General features: G+C 44.3%; 1 protein-coding gene and 1 pseudogene across 1 annotated transcript in view; both read left to right on the forward strand.

Annotated features, from left to right (window-relative positions):
• The first annotated feature begins 5683 nt into the window (after nt 1–5683).
• On the forward strand, nt 5684–6121 carry LOC135274815 (large ribosomal subunit protein uL24-like; annotated as a pseudogene).
• A 2190-nt stretch (nt 6122–8311) lies between these two features.
• The window catches only part of BRINP1 (BMP/retinoic acid inducible neural specific 1), a 201788-nt gene continuing 195952 nt past the window's right edge, over nt 8312–14147 (forward strand). The window contains exon 1 of the mRNA XM_012458252.2: nt 8312–8697. The gene's annotated coding sequence lies outside the window, so the exon portion shown is untranslated. The remainder of the gene's footprint in view (nt 8698–14147) is intronic.

Here is a 14147-nt window from a genome sequence, read left to right on the forward strand (position 1 = left end):
TGGGGTTTCTGTTTTCCTGCTAGCTGTCAGCAGGGACACCTGTCAGTGTCTAGAAGTCACTCGTGGAGGCTTGCTACATATCCTCCATAGGCAGTTTACAGTTTAGCTGTCGGCTTCCTTTTAGGCTAGCTGGATCACAACTCTCAGACTTCCTTTCTTATAGCCAGTAAAAACATACTGCTTTTCAAAGCAAACATGGTTTAGCTGCCCCATCCAAGATGATAATCCTCTTTTGCCATATAACATAATGTAATCACAAAAGTGATATCTCATTATATACACAGGTTCTACCCACACTCAAAGTAGAAGGAATTCTACATGGCCAGGGGGCATTAAGTGACATCTTAGAATTCTGCCTACCACATAGGTTAAGAATACATGGCCCAGAAGGACAAATATGCTTGACTTGTGTAGGACACAGGACTTACTAGAGGTAGAATTGAGTTAATAGCAATTCACTTGGCTCCAATATCATTTCTCTTCTTGTGGTTTCTCTAAATCAAATGCTTCAAAGTTCTGTATCTAAAACTCCATCACTCTGATTTATAATACTCTAAGATATATTTGCTGGTAAGTGACAGAAACTCAAACCAAATTGGTTAAAATAGAAAGAAAAGCAATTGGCACACAGGGTTAAGTATCTGTTGAAGACTTCAGAAACCTCTGGAACCATTCCATGTTTCCTTCCTTTCCAGTCGAACTTCTTCACTGTGGTGGCAAAGGTCATTTTCAGAACTCCACGTTCTAATTCTACTAGCTAAATATGCCCATTGTCACTATTTTGTTTTTAGAAGTACTTTTTAATAATGGGTCCAACAAATGTTCTGCAGCTGACTCTCTTGGACCAATGTGTATCAATCTCCATGTTTATGTCAATCACAGTGATCACTGGGATGGAACACCCTAACTGGCCAACCTTGGTCATGTGCCCTAGAACCAGGGGATAGGATCAGCACTTCTAGAACCAAATGAAGTGAGAAACTTAGAAGAGTGGTTTCCAAAAGGAAGATAAAGGTGCTGATAGCAGAAGAGGGAAACGGATGTGAGGTAGGCATGTGCTAAAAATAACCTATGCAGGGCTCCTTTTAGGGAGTGTGGCAGAGCTTGAGAGAAAGGGTAGGAGCTGCCTGTTAGAACGAGGAAGATGTTAGGAGGGAATGAGTTGAAATGGAGTGGATTGATCATTAAGCCACCTAAAGCAGTGTTTAACACAGAAATAAAGAGAGAAGCAGTACACCAGTCTTGAAGAGTTTGAATACCTGGTTCAAGCTGTGGGTTTCTCATTACAAAGAGTTATCCTTCTAAGAGTCATTCTATGTCTCCAAGCTTCTATTTTATTTCTATAAAGTGGGGCTACCTGGTGTGCCTACCTTATCTTTCAGTCATCACAAAAAGTGAGATTGAAAAAAAAAAAACCCAAAACCACCAAAAAACAGCAAAACAAGGAAGATACTCTGTGAGATTTCAAAAGAACTTGCATTTACTGATATACTGAATTAGTAATTCATGTAGAATGTTGAAGGAATTTGCAATAGGGATGTTCCTTGAGCTTCAGCCAGCAGGATAATATTTTTCTAAACACCTTTCCTAAAACTTTTTAGAAGTTATGTGTCACCAGGGCAGAGGCCTGGGCAGGCTCAGGCTTAAGGAACCCGGAAGTTTAGCAACATGGAAAGGAGAGGGAGGAGAGAGAAAGCTGGGCGTGTCTAGCAAAATCATTTTGTATGCTCTCGTGTCCAAACACATCCATTTTTACAGCTGGGAGAACCTGACAGGAGACTAAGAAGGGTCCAAATCCTGGTCAAGGAGTCAGTAAGTAACAGCATGCTTCCAGAGATTCAGTATGTTTGCTGAGGAATCAGAGCCAATAGCTGGGAATACTAAAACCAAAGTTCACATATGCGAATACTCACCACGAAAGAAAGTGAAGAATGCCACAGAGTCAGAGGAGAATGGATATACTTAAAGATTGAAGACTTGAGAAAGAACTTCTGTTTATTGAATACATTTGTACGGGGCTTTTCCCATGTAAAGGGCTAGGTAGCTTAGCGGCAACATTTGTCTTCTACAGCAGGTTGGTCTCAGTTCGAATTTTGGTTCTGATATGTGATAGTGGGCAATTTGTTCAGCCTCTCTGTGCCTCAGCTTTCTTCATTTGAATATGGGGGTAATAATCATAATGACAATACCAACATCATAGGGGTGTTAAAAGGATTAGGTGAATTAACATTTGTGAAGTACATAGAGCAGTTCCTGGGACGTAGGGCATAGTTAACACAAATACGCTGTGTCTTTATGTACCAAGCTCTCACCGTGAAAGTACCTTTTATGTCTTTGAGTTTTAGTTCAAGCCCTCACCATGAAGATATCTTCATGGTGAAGATATCTTTGCCTTTGAGTTTTAGTTCTAGCTGGGGTAACATATATAAAACAAATAATGTCACTGATAAATGTTTAATTACAATGATGATATATGTTGTGACAGAGACATTCGAGGTTGTAAGAGAAATGATAGCCTTGGTCTGGAGGTCAGGGAAGTGACATTTACACAGATACTCAAAGGGTAAGTAGGATTTGGCTAGGAGTGGAAAGCAAGCACAAAAGCCTAGAGGCAGAAAAGGAACTTGGTAAACTCTAGTAACTGGAAGAGAGCCAGTGTGACTGGAGTGGAGAGAGGCGGACATGATTTTAGAGGGGAAGTTAAGGCCAGATCATGCACAGCTTTGTATACTTCATGTAAAAATGTGTTTTATCCTGACTGAGATGGTAAAGGATAAGGCATATGAACTAAATGTTTAAGGAAGGTTAAAATTTGATCATGCAGAAATGATGGGTTGCTAGGGAGAAAAAGACCTGGGAATAAAGGGACCAGCCTGCACAGAGAAAAGGAAGCTGGGAATGAAGAACCAGTGAGTGGTTCATTTTTGCTGGCATAGAAGGTACAGGCAGTTAACATAGAAGGTTATAACTAAGTTTGCAAAGAAGCACCAGGACCAAATGACAGAGGGCATTAAATTATGGGTAAAATGGTTCTGACTTTGGTATAAAGTTAAAAGTCTACCAGGTTTTAGATAAGCAGAATGACGGATGAGAATGGTGTTCTAAGCACATTGCCCAAGCAGAGTTGGTATGGGTTGGAAAGGAGACAAGAAAGATAGAGAGGGGAGGAGGAAGGGAGGAAGAGAGACAGGGAGAGAGAGACACAGAGAGAGAGAGACAGAAAGAGAGAGAGAAAGAGAGAGAGAGAGACTAAGAAGCATAATATTTTTTATTTTGAAACACAGTCTGAGTCTGCAGCCTAGCCTGGAGTGCAGTGGTGCGATCTTGGCTTACTGCAACCTCTGCCTCCTGAGCTCAAGCCATTCTTTCACCTCAGTCTCCCAAGGGCACACTATCATGCCCAGCTATTTATTCATTCATTCATTTGTTTATTTGTAGAGACAGTGTTTCTCCGTGGTGCCCAGGCTGGTCTTGAATTCCTGAGCTCAAGCAATCTACCTGCTTTGTTCTCCCAAAGTGCTGGGATTACAGGCATAAGCCACTGTGCCAGTCCAGCATAACATTTTTATTCAGTGAAGATATGCTCATAACAGCCTAGATGACGGACATGGAAGGCTTAAATGTTGCTCACATGTATTAATCACTCAATAAATATCAGTTATTATTAATTCAATGGTTTTAAAAACTAAAAATAGCTGTTTGTAAGTGTAAAATATTATACCTAATATGAAGGCAAAATTTGCCTTCTTTTAGCTTTGCAATATTTCCCATAGATCCTGAGCAGCCTGCTACATTCCATGGTGCGTTGTGATTATTTAGGCATGAGTATGGCTCTGCAATGGATTTCAGACTCCTAGAAGACAGAGACCAGGCAAGACATTTATCTCGAAATCATTTATACTACCTCACAGTCAGTAGGCACTTAAGAAACACAGACTTCTTTCGGCAGTTGTTCAGCCTATTCTGAACCCAAAGTACCCCAGATTAAGGGATTTTAACTCCTTTGAGATTTGACAGGAGTAGTGAATTTAAGCTTTTGAGACAGCGGCAGGTGGCTGAGAGTCCTGCACAAACAGGGCAAAATCTTATCTTTATTTAAGGAGGGGGAAGTGAAACCTCCATTTCATCACGAACATTTATCTATATTTATTGTCTATTTCTAGAAAAAAAATGCTGCTTACCTTTTTATTAATTTATTCACTGGATTTCCCTTTCTGATTTCTTAAGCTTAAATCTAAATAAAGCAACCTATAAAATCTAAGGTCAGATTACATACCAGAAAAGTCGCCTAATCTAGAGTCCTGAAGCTGGGATCCAGGGATAGACATTCACAAATGAGATTATCAGAGACAAATACAGTGAAACTCCATGTAAAATTTTGTGAGCTTTTTTATAAGTATATTTTTCCACAACAGAGAGGGACTATAGCAATTGTGAGGTTCTTAAAACAGTCTGTGATATTAAAAATGTTGTCCATTGTTTTTCAAATCTATCACACTATGAATGACATTCTGGGAAACATTCCATTTTCTTATTAAATGACCTATTTTAGTGTCACCCCAAAATCTACAGACAGGAAGTTCTTTCTTAAGTCTACCCTCATCTGTTGGCAACTCCTCCCCATGGAAGCCCTTAGTAAATTCAGTGGAAATAGCAAACAGCTGCTCAGCAACACCCACCCCAAAGAAAGAACAAGACATTTCTCACATATCTCAAGCTGCCTTAAATGTTCTTTCTTTGGCAAAGAAGAAAAAAAGAAGTATATTTTTGGCCTCTAAACCTTTTCCCACCCGTGTGTATTTCTGCAAAAATGTTATCCATATGGTTTTGATTGCATTCTCCATAAGTCATTAGAAATGCTTTGCACTGAGAACTTTTCTGATGACCAAGGAGTCTTTGGAGACATTTTAAAATGGCCCTCTTAGCCTTTCTTCATAGAAACAGGAAAGCTAAACAGAGCCAAATGTAAATGAACCAAGACCTGGAAAGGTTGGAGTTTTATTCAAAACTCAGAAACTGTAAGGCTCAAGTGTGCCTTAAATCTGTCCATGCAAAGTCATCACCTCCTTCTCCAGGGACAAGATATACTAAATCATCCATTGGCACAGATAATGCAATGGCTTCAGACATTGAAGTTGATATTTAGGATTGGATTCAGTGACCCTGTAAAAATTCCAAGAACTTCCAATCATCCCAAGGCTTCCTCATTATTCCCAGAGGGTAAATATTTTGGACTTGGACTTGGGTGTAGAATTTCTCACTCCATCACCTACTGGCTATATTTTGGCAAACTACTCAAGTTTTTCAAGGTTCAATTTCCTATCACATAAAGATAGGGTAGTATTATCTATCTTATACTGCAAGGAATTTTCAGAATTGTAAGCAATAATATTCAGAACATTGCACATAAGATGCTTGGTGCACGGTCAAAGTTCAAAAATTATCTTTCCTCTTTCTCTGTGTGTAATCGTAGTTGGAACTAGGAAGAGTTCTTTGTTTCTTTAGGGAAATATTGATGGTGTGGGTGAGGAAGAGAAAGACTGGACAGTGTTCCAAAGCATTAAGTCCCCTCTTTCTAAGGTATGTAGACCACAGTCCATCTTGGGAAACTGATTACAAAGAAAGGGTTAAGAAGAATGAGTTAGGCCCTTTTGTGGCCATCACTGAATCAGGAGCAGCCAAAATGAAGTTCAATCCCATTGTGACTTCCCACCAAAGCAAGAACTGCAAAAGGCATTTCAATGCACCTTCCCACATTTGCAGGAAGATTATGTCTTCCCCTCTTTCCAAAGAGCCGAGACAGAAGTACAATGTGCGATCCATGCCCATCCGAAAGGATGATGAAGTTCAGGTTGTATGAGGACACTATAAAGGTCTACAAATTGGCAAAGTAGTCCAGGTTTATAGGAAGAAATATGTTATCTACATTGAATGGGTGCAGCGCGAAAAGGCTAATGGCACAACTGTCCACGTAGGCATTCACCTCACCAAGGTGGCTATCACTGGACTAAAACTGGACAAAAACTGCAAAAAGGTCCTTGAATGGAAAGCCAAATCTCACCAAGTAGTTATAGAAAAGGGCAAATACAAGAAATAAACAATCGAGAACAAGCAGGAATAAAGTAATCTTATATACAAGCTTTAATTAAAACCTGAAACGAGGAAAGAAAGAAGTTCAAGAAGAAATGAAGAAGAGGAGGAGGAGGAAGAGGAGGAGGAAGAAGAAGAACAAGAGGAGGAGGAAGAGGAAGAAGAAGAAAGAAGAAGAAGAATCATCAGTTAGAACTTTGGCCTTCATCAGAAGTTGCCAGACTACCATGTCTCAGATTGATTTCAGAACTGCATTATCAGCAGGGCTGCTGTTGCCTACTAATGGTCATGGAAGCAGATCTCAGCTGGGGGATGATTGGGAGACAAATAGAAAGATAGGCTCGAATAAAGGAAGGAATGGGGTACAAGGAGACAGAAAGAGAGGGAGAGAAAAGAGCAGGGAGAGACGAGATAGTGATCTGGTGTTTCATACTGCGGTGGGTGGGAGAAGCAGTGTGTGTGGTGGGCGTATTTCTTCATGGTCAGAACCAAATTCAGAACTACCCTGGGGAACCTGTGTGCAAGACCTGAATCTGGGCCAGAAGCCAAGGGAAAGACAAAGTTGCCCAAGCAAAAAGGGAGAAGTTTCCAGCAGGCGGAAAGAGAAATCGCTAGGTGGGTCAGTGGCTAGAGAGCTGTCCGTGGTGCTGACTCCTCCTCATTTGGATTCCAGTGGAGACTGGAGGAGCTCTGCACCATCTGCTGCTCCTCTCTTTCCTCTGGTCTCAGTCCTGCTGAGACCCAGGATCATTCTTGCTAGCTCTATGTCTTCTCCTCTCTTTCTCCATTCCTCTTTGTCTATTAAATAATTTTTCTCAGGTTCCCAGTTCATCACTCAAACATTTCTCTTCTATTTTGTTTCAAGACTCCTCTTCTTCCAATTAGTTCACTGGCTCCTAGATTGTTCTAGGCCTCCCTGGTGATCACATCTCCCTCCTATCAGCCTTTGAATTAAAAAACAAATAAACAAAAAGAAACATACAATGGCAATCATAAAAGCAGACAACATGCACTGAGCACTCACTAGGTGTCAGGGAGCAGTCTGAGTGCCTTTGCATACATTAACTCTTGAGCAGTCTAAGTGCCTTTGCAAACATTAACTGATTACAATTCCACATCAACCCTGTTAGATAGGTAGATATATTATTATTCTATTAAACAGACAAGGAATTCAGGCTTAAGGGGTGAGTATTTTGGCCAAGACCACACAGCCACAGGACTCCAACCTCTCTCCAGGCTGCATGTCTGCTGAATCTGGCTCTTTATATTTTCCATCATCTTTTCCTATGCCTTCCTGCCCTTCCGTGTGATCGCTTTAATGCTTTCTATTCTTGCCTCATTTTCAAGGGACTAGGAATCTGCATTGCTGATTTGGTTTAAATCAGAAGGGAAGCAAAGTAAACAAACATACAGAATGTGCACTGTGTGTGAATTTAGATCATACGAGGGCTTTATTTTCCGCTTCAGGGAGCGGCCCCATGTTAGGGACCTCTCAGGCTGATTGCGGAGTCTTTTGGTTTTTATTTTCATGTCTCAGTCCCTGTACCCTCGCCCCTTCTCCGCCTCTGGTGGTCTCCAGAGAACTTCGCGTCCCCTCAGCTTCTCACTCCTACATCCTGCCTACGTAGAGAAGCTCTTGCTTCATTCTGGGAGGTTACGTGGGCTCTCGCCTACACACCGAGAGAAACAAACAGTGCCAAACACTCAGAGAGACGCGCAGACACAGGCGGACCCACACGGGCACCTCCCGAGACAAAACCCACACTCGATGGATACACGCGGCCATGGGAACACCCCGGGCCCCAGAAACACTCAGGTCCTCGCGGCGCACACAGTACAGTCACGCTCAAGAGCACCAGGATTCCGGGTTTGCGCAGATACACGGTCCCTTCGGATGCTCGTGCGCATAGACACAACACCCGACACTCCCCAGACCCACGAAACTCCCCACAGCTCAACCCTCAGCACCACCCCGCCCCCCGCCACCCTTCCCTCGAGGCGGCCTTCCAACTCTCCTCCTCTCGCTTCTCCTCCTCCTCCACCTAAAGATGTACAAAACACTCCTCGGAAGCAAGCCTGCGCTCGGCTCCTCCCTCCCCGCCCCCCGGCCGCCGCTCCCCCATTCATTTTCGGCCGTCGCTGACTAAGTCCCTCCCCCCGCGTAGCCCGGCCTCCGAAGCTCCCCGCCCGGAGACCGCGGCGCACTTGGACTTCCCTCTCCATTCGCCAGCCGCCGCGCTTCTGGTCCCCACGGCTGCAAACTGATCCGGCGGCGCGGGGGGAGGAGGAGAGCGAAGGAGAGCGAACCCGCAAGAGAGGGAGAGAGCGAGCAAGAGCGAGCCAGAGCGAGGAGAGCGCCAGAGCCGGGAGGCAGAGGGAGTGGGGACCGCCTTCCGGAGCCGGGATTCATGCCTGTCCTCGGGACCAGCGAAGGGGACTTGACGGCTGAGTATGAGCCAGGCTGCTAGGAGCCAGGTACCCCCACGCCTGCAGTCCCCGCGCCGTCCCCGGAATGCGAGCTGGACGCAGGGCTCTCCCAAGTTCCCACCGAGCCGAATAAAAAGCGTCCGCCCGCAGCTCTCCGCCAAAGACGGACATTGACTCCAGGTAAGGCGGCGCCGGGTACAGCGCCCTGCAGCCCCGCTGCCCTTGGACCCGGCCCCGGACCTCATTCGGGGCACCTCCCGCGCGCCCCCGCCCCTCCCCCTCCCGGCACCCTCGTCCCCTCGTCACCTGGCCGCCCCGCCGCCTCCAAGTCTTCTCCGGCTCTAGGGAGGGGGTTCCTGCGCCCAGTGCTGAAAGGGTTAACTGCGGGTTGGAGTGAGTGGCGTGTGTGTCCCCGCGCGCTCCCGACGTGTGCACCATGGTGGGAACTTGGTGTGGTGCTGCTGTGAGTGTGCGTGTGCGGCGTCGTTTGCGTTTGATGCGTGTGTTTGTGGTGTGTGTGTGTCTGTGTGTGTGTGTGTATGGGAGGGGTGAAGAGAGAGAGGTCCTATAACCTACTTACGGCGCGATGTGTGTGTGCATGTTTGTACGTATGTGTATGTGTGCGCTCATGTGTCTTTTTAATGAGATATCTCCAGCTTACACGGAATGGGACCCCTTTACTGTAAGATCACGTAGTCATCGGGAAACCCACTGTGGACTTCCTCTAGGGGCTCTGGGCTTGGGGTTTAGGGAGAATTATGGGGCTGTATGTAGATGGCACCTTATTTAGCCCGGTGTTGGTACCCTTGAAGGAAAATTCCTCCAAACGGTGGAATCCTGCTACACTGGGACCCACCGCTTAGTATGAAAGAGACATGGCCAAGCCCCGAGACAAATGAGATGCTGTCACTTTAAATTCCACACTGGGCAGACTCCAGGATTCTGATGGGAATTTGGAGACACTGGATAGTGGGTGACAGAGAAAGGGGGAAGTCGGCGGTGTGCTCCTTATCTGGGGCTTGGCAAGTCTGGGATAGGGATCTACCCTGCCTCGTTGGCAATCAACACAGCCCCTCAGGCTTTTGGTGCTTTAGGGGAGGATCTGGGCAAGTTTGCATGGATCCCCCTTAGGGAAAAGGAGAAAGTGTCCTCGGGGACTTACGTATCCATCACAGTTGCAAAGGGTCTCAGAAGAAATTTCATTTGGGGGCAGCTCTGGATGATATGGAAGGAGATGGATGGGGCACTTTCCTAAGATAGATTCATCTTTCCCCATTTCAGTCAGGGAAGCCCCCAGAGAATCTCTTCCTAAATATGCCTCTCCATGGCTCCACTGGAGTTAGAAGGATAGTAGGAGAAGGCAGAGAGGTGGAGAGAGGTGGGGGGAGACAGAGACAGAGAGAGAGAGAGAGAATATTATTTCAGTACTGAGGGAGATCTACAATTGAAAAGGGCTGTGAGTGGGGAACCCATGACAAAATGTGGCAGTAATTGACTTAAACTGCTGTCGGTTTGCACATCGCATCTCTCACTTGGCACCAAAATACTGCCAAGGGCAGGGGGGCGATGGAAGAATCTCAGTCAGAAAAGCAGTTTGGGTCAAGGCCCTCTTTCTTGTTTCTTCCACCTCCTGGGAGGCTCTCTAGATAGGTCCCTTGGCCACCCTGCCTTGGTACTGTTGGGCTTGGGCTCTGGGGCCAGCCATTGATTTGATTCCCAGCTGCCTCTTAAAGGCTTGCCCTACTCAGCAAAAATGCTGAGTTTTACTGCTGTTAGCATGGCTTCCAGACTCGGCAGCTGTTACTTTCTCAAGGTAAGCGGCAGCCTTTCTGCTCTCAGGCAGGGAGGCTAGGAGAAGACAAGGGCTGTGACGCTGGGACAAGGCTTCACATTTAGCTCAGCTTGGAGGGGCCACCACTGAAAACCTTAGGTGAAAAAAGTAGAAATACACTTGGCATAAAAAATTTACAAACATATATTCTAGGAAAAAAAATCTACATATCTATATATATACACACACATATATATGTATATATATTTTCTGGGGAGAGATAAAAGCAAACGTGTTTGTAGGAACCTGCCCTGGCGAGTGGATTCTACCTGCAGGCACTTGCAGACATACCATTCTCTGTCCAGAGGCTGATACCTCAGGCTGAAGCCTTCAGACAGCCACAGAAAATCTCCTTTAGGAAACTCATGTCAGAGCAGAGCTCCCTTGATTATCTTGGATAGGAGGTATTAAGGCCAAGGAGGAGACCCCTTTTGGGGAACTACCTCCTTTTCTCTTTCCAAATTCGTAGACGATTGAAGCTGGAAGGAATATTAAAGAGCAGAAAGGCAGGACTCTGTGGCCTAAAGACGGAATGAGAATTTTCCAACATTTGGTAGTGAGTTAGTGGCATGCCCAGGACTAGAATCAGCTAGATCAATACTCTTTCCACTCTTCCATTACTGCCTGGGACTGTATACTGCTCACACGCCTGTCCTGCCACCCTGCCACCATGATCCCAAGCCAGACAATTGCTTGTCTTCCCTCATTAAACTTCACATTTTCAGAGATGGATTTCAAGGTTTTTCTATCTGGAAACATGACCCCAAAGAGAAAAGGTTCAATGCGCGTGCGCGCGCACACACACACACACACACACACACACACACACTGGATGGGTGGGGAGGGGGGAAGAGAGAAAGCGAGAGAGAGAGAGAGAGAGAGAGAGAGAGAGAGAGAGACAGAGACAGAGAGAGAGAGAAGCATAGATTTCTTCTCCAATATCTTTAGAGAATTACCCAGGTAAGGACTCAGTACTGACTATGACTAGTAGGCAGAACCCAGCAAAGTGTTTGGTCTATATCTGAGCTTTTTATTGAGGAATGCACTGTTTTCCAGAGAGCAAAATGTATGCCCATCCACCAATGCAAATACTTCAGGCTAATTAATTTCTTTATATTAATTAGAATCTCACCCCTATACATTTCTACATGCTATAGGCACAGGAGCACATGAAAGCACACATGCATAGGTGTGCTTACACACACATGTGCACACAAAGATCCAGAAACCTTTCCTATTTGCCACATTTCCAAAAAAGAGAACCTCCGCACCAAATTGTGTTCTCTCATATAAAGCATCTCCCATGTGAAGACTAAGACTCATGAACTCCAGGGAAGGAGAAACGTAAAGCCCTGTGAAAGAGAGACACTGGAGAAGTCAGAATCGAGTTCACTCAAAAGTGTGCTCTTAGACTTCTAGATGCCTCTTTCGGGGTACTGGCAAGTACTGAAAAACATGGGGGTTTTAGGCCCATCCGCAATAGAGCCTTTTCTATGCAGGATTTTCCGGGGCTAGATGGCACTTTAGCTCCCAGAAGGGGGAGCTGTGACTCCATTTCAACCAAGGAGAAACAGCTCAGAGATTCCAAATCAGCTGTTGGGCCCCCGTTGAGTTTAGACGACCCAGCTCTGGCTGCAATGAATGTCTTCGCTGCTGGTACAGGCAGGGACTGTAAAAACACCCTCCCCTGATCAGTTCAAGTTCAACATCTCTTTCTTAGTGTGTGCAAGAGTTTATGTTATTGATCATAAAGTCCTCTATTTTTCTGTAAAGGTCTTTGCCCAAAGGTCCTTCAGTTGTGCAAGGAGACATCTTTTGCTTTGCAACCTCTCTCTTTCCCCCTCCCAATTCCTTAGAGGAAGTCACCAGTACATTATCACTTGAACAGGCCATCAAGGTTAGACATACGCTACCCTTCTTTTCCTGCTTTTCCCTTGCTGAAACACAAAGCTTAACAAATTGGCTGCTGAACTACTGGAAACCATGTTAAAGACAAGATGGAGGTCATGTGAAAAAGACAAGTCCTTAAATGTCATTCTTCAGATAATTTCTCCAGTAGTGCTCCCTTCTGCAAAGACCATCTTTATTATTCTTTCCTCCATGTCCCACATTTGGCCATGACTTTTAACAAAATTCTACCCATATTTCAACATCTAGCTCAAATGACCCTTCTAAGCAATCGTCTCAATACCTTATTTTGGAATGAATCTCTTTATCACTTGATGTTTGTGTACCATCTTATCTGAAACTCTATTTTAGTTTGCGTCTCCGTTTGCCCTGCTTTATAGCGCTTGGGGTATAGGTCTATCTTACCCTCTTCAGGATGGTCTAAGAAGCATCTTTGTGTTCCAGGGACTGACACAGAGTAGTTGCTTTATAAATATTTGCCCTTGCATTTCCTGTTGCATCTCAATAGCAGCTGTCCTCTCTCTGTCTCTCACACTTTCTAGCTGACAATTGCTTCATATTCATTTAAAGCAATGCCGTTATAGCATTTTTGCCTATATCAAGAATACGGCGATTCCAATGATGATACAGACAGATAAAAGTTAGACCCTACTTGGAAGTGAACATTGACTTCCTGTAATGGGTCTTTAGTTTTGTTCTCTCATATAGTCCTTCTTTCCACCGAGTGGGGCAGATACAGCCCCTTTTACAGAAGAGGAAAATGAAGCCCCGGCTGGATAGTCTCCTTGACCAAGGTCACACAACCATCACAGCTAGCATTTGAATCTGTCCTCTTTCCTGCATCATCTCTGCTGTTTTCACTGGACCACTGAGTTAATGGTAACTGTTATGAATGACTGGCATCGGGTTGTTCAATAGATGCTAGGAATAGCTAGGACGTATTATGAACTCTTTGAAATTGATGGTAGGAAGGTGTCATGGAGCCACTGGATCAAAGAAAACCTCTGAAGGTTTCTCAATAACCAAACTTTTGTCCATTTTCAGGAATGACAAGTCCTTTTTGTGATACCAATAGTGCATGACCATTCAGTCTTAGTTTTAGTACCTTTAGTGACAGCAAGTTCATTACCGCACAAACCAGCCTATGTCATATTTGAAGAGCTTTGTTGGAATATTTTCTTACTTTGCTCCTAAATCATCCTTCTATCCATGTGTCTCTGAAATTGTACAAGTGTAATTCACATCCAGTTATCAGTTCTTCAAATATTCTGAAAACATAATTATTTCACAACTATTTTCTTTCAGAATAGAGGGGATTGTCTTCACAGCCCTGTCTTCCGTAACCTCTGCTTGGAGGCCTCTTGGCACCCTCAATACTGTCCTAGGGGAATTGTCTAGTTTACCTCGGTTTTTAGGCTTACATGCCACAACAAAAGGGAAGGATGACCTGAAATTGAGTGAGGATTTATTCAACAAATATTTATTGGGTGCCTACTGTTTGCCAAACATTGCTGTAGACAAGCTGTCAGATAGAACTGTCATTGATGATGGACTAGTTTTCTGTGCTGTCCAATATGGTAGCCACTAACCATGTATGATTACTGAGCACTTGGAATGTCGCCAGTGTTGCTAATGAACTGAATATTTAATTTTATTTAACTTACATTAATTTTTATTTTGATTTACATAGCTATATGTGGTTCGTGGCTACTGTATTGAATAACATAGATCTAGACTTTGGAAATGTAGCATGAACGTGGTCTTGTTTCCATTAAGCTCCCACTGTAGTGGAGAGAGATGGATAATCAATGAGTAAATAAATAGATAAGCAAAATAATTTTATATAATATTAAATGTCACACCACCAATTATGGTAATATGCTAGAAAGGA

The sequence above is a fragment of the Aotus nancymaae genome, unplaced genomic scaffold (genome assembly GCF_030222135.1).
Source record: "Aotus nancymaae isolate 86718 unplaced genomic scaffold, 86718_ANA_hifiasm-v0.15.2.pri h1tg000003l, whole genome shotgun sequence".
Classification (NCBI taxonomy): domain Eukaryota; kingdom Metazoa; phylum Chordata; class Mammalia; order Primates; family Aotidae; genus Aotus; species Aotus nancymaae.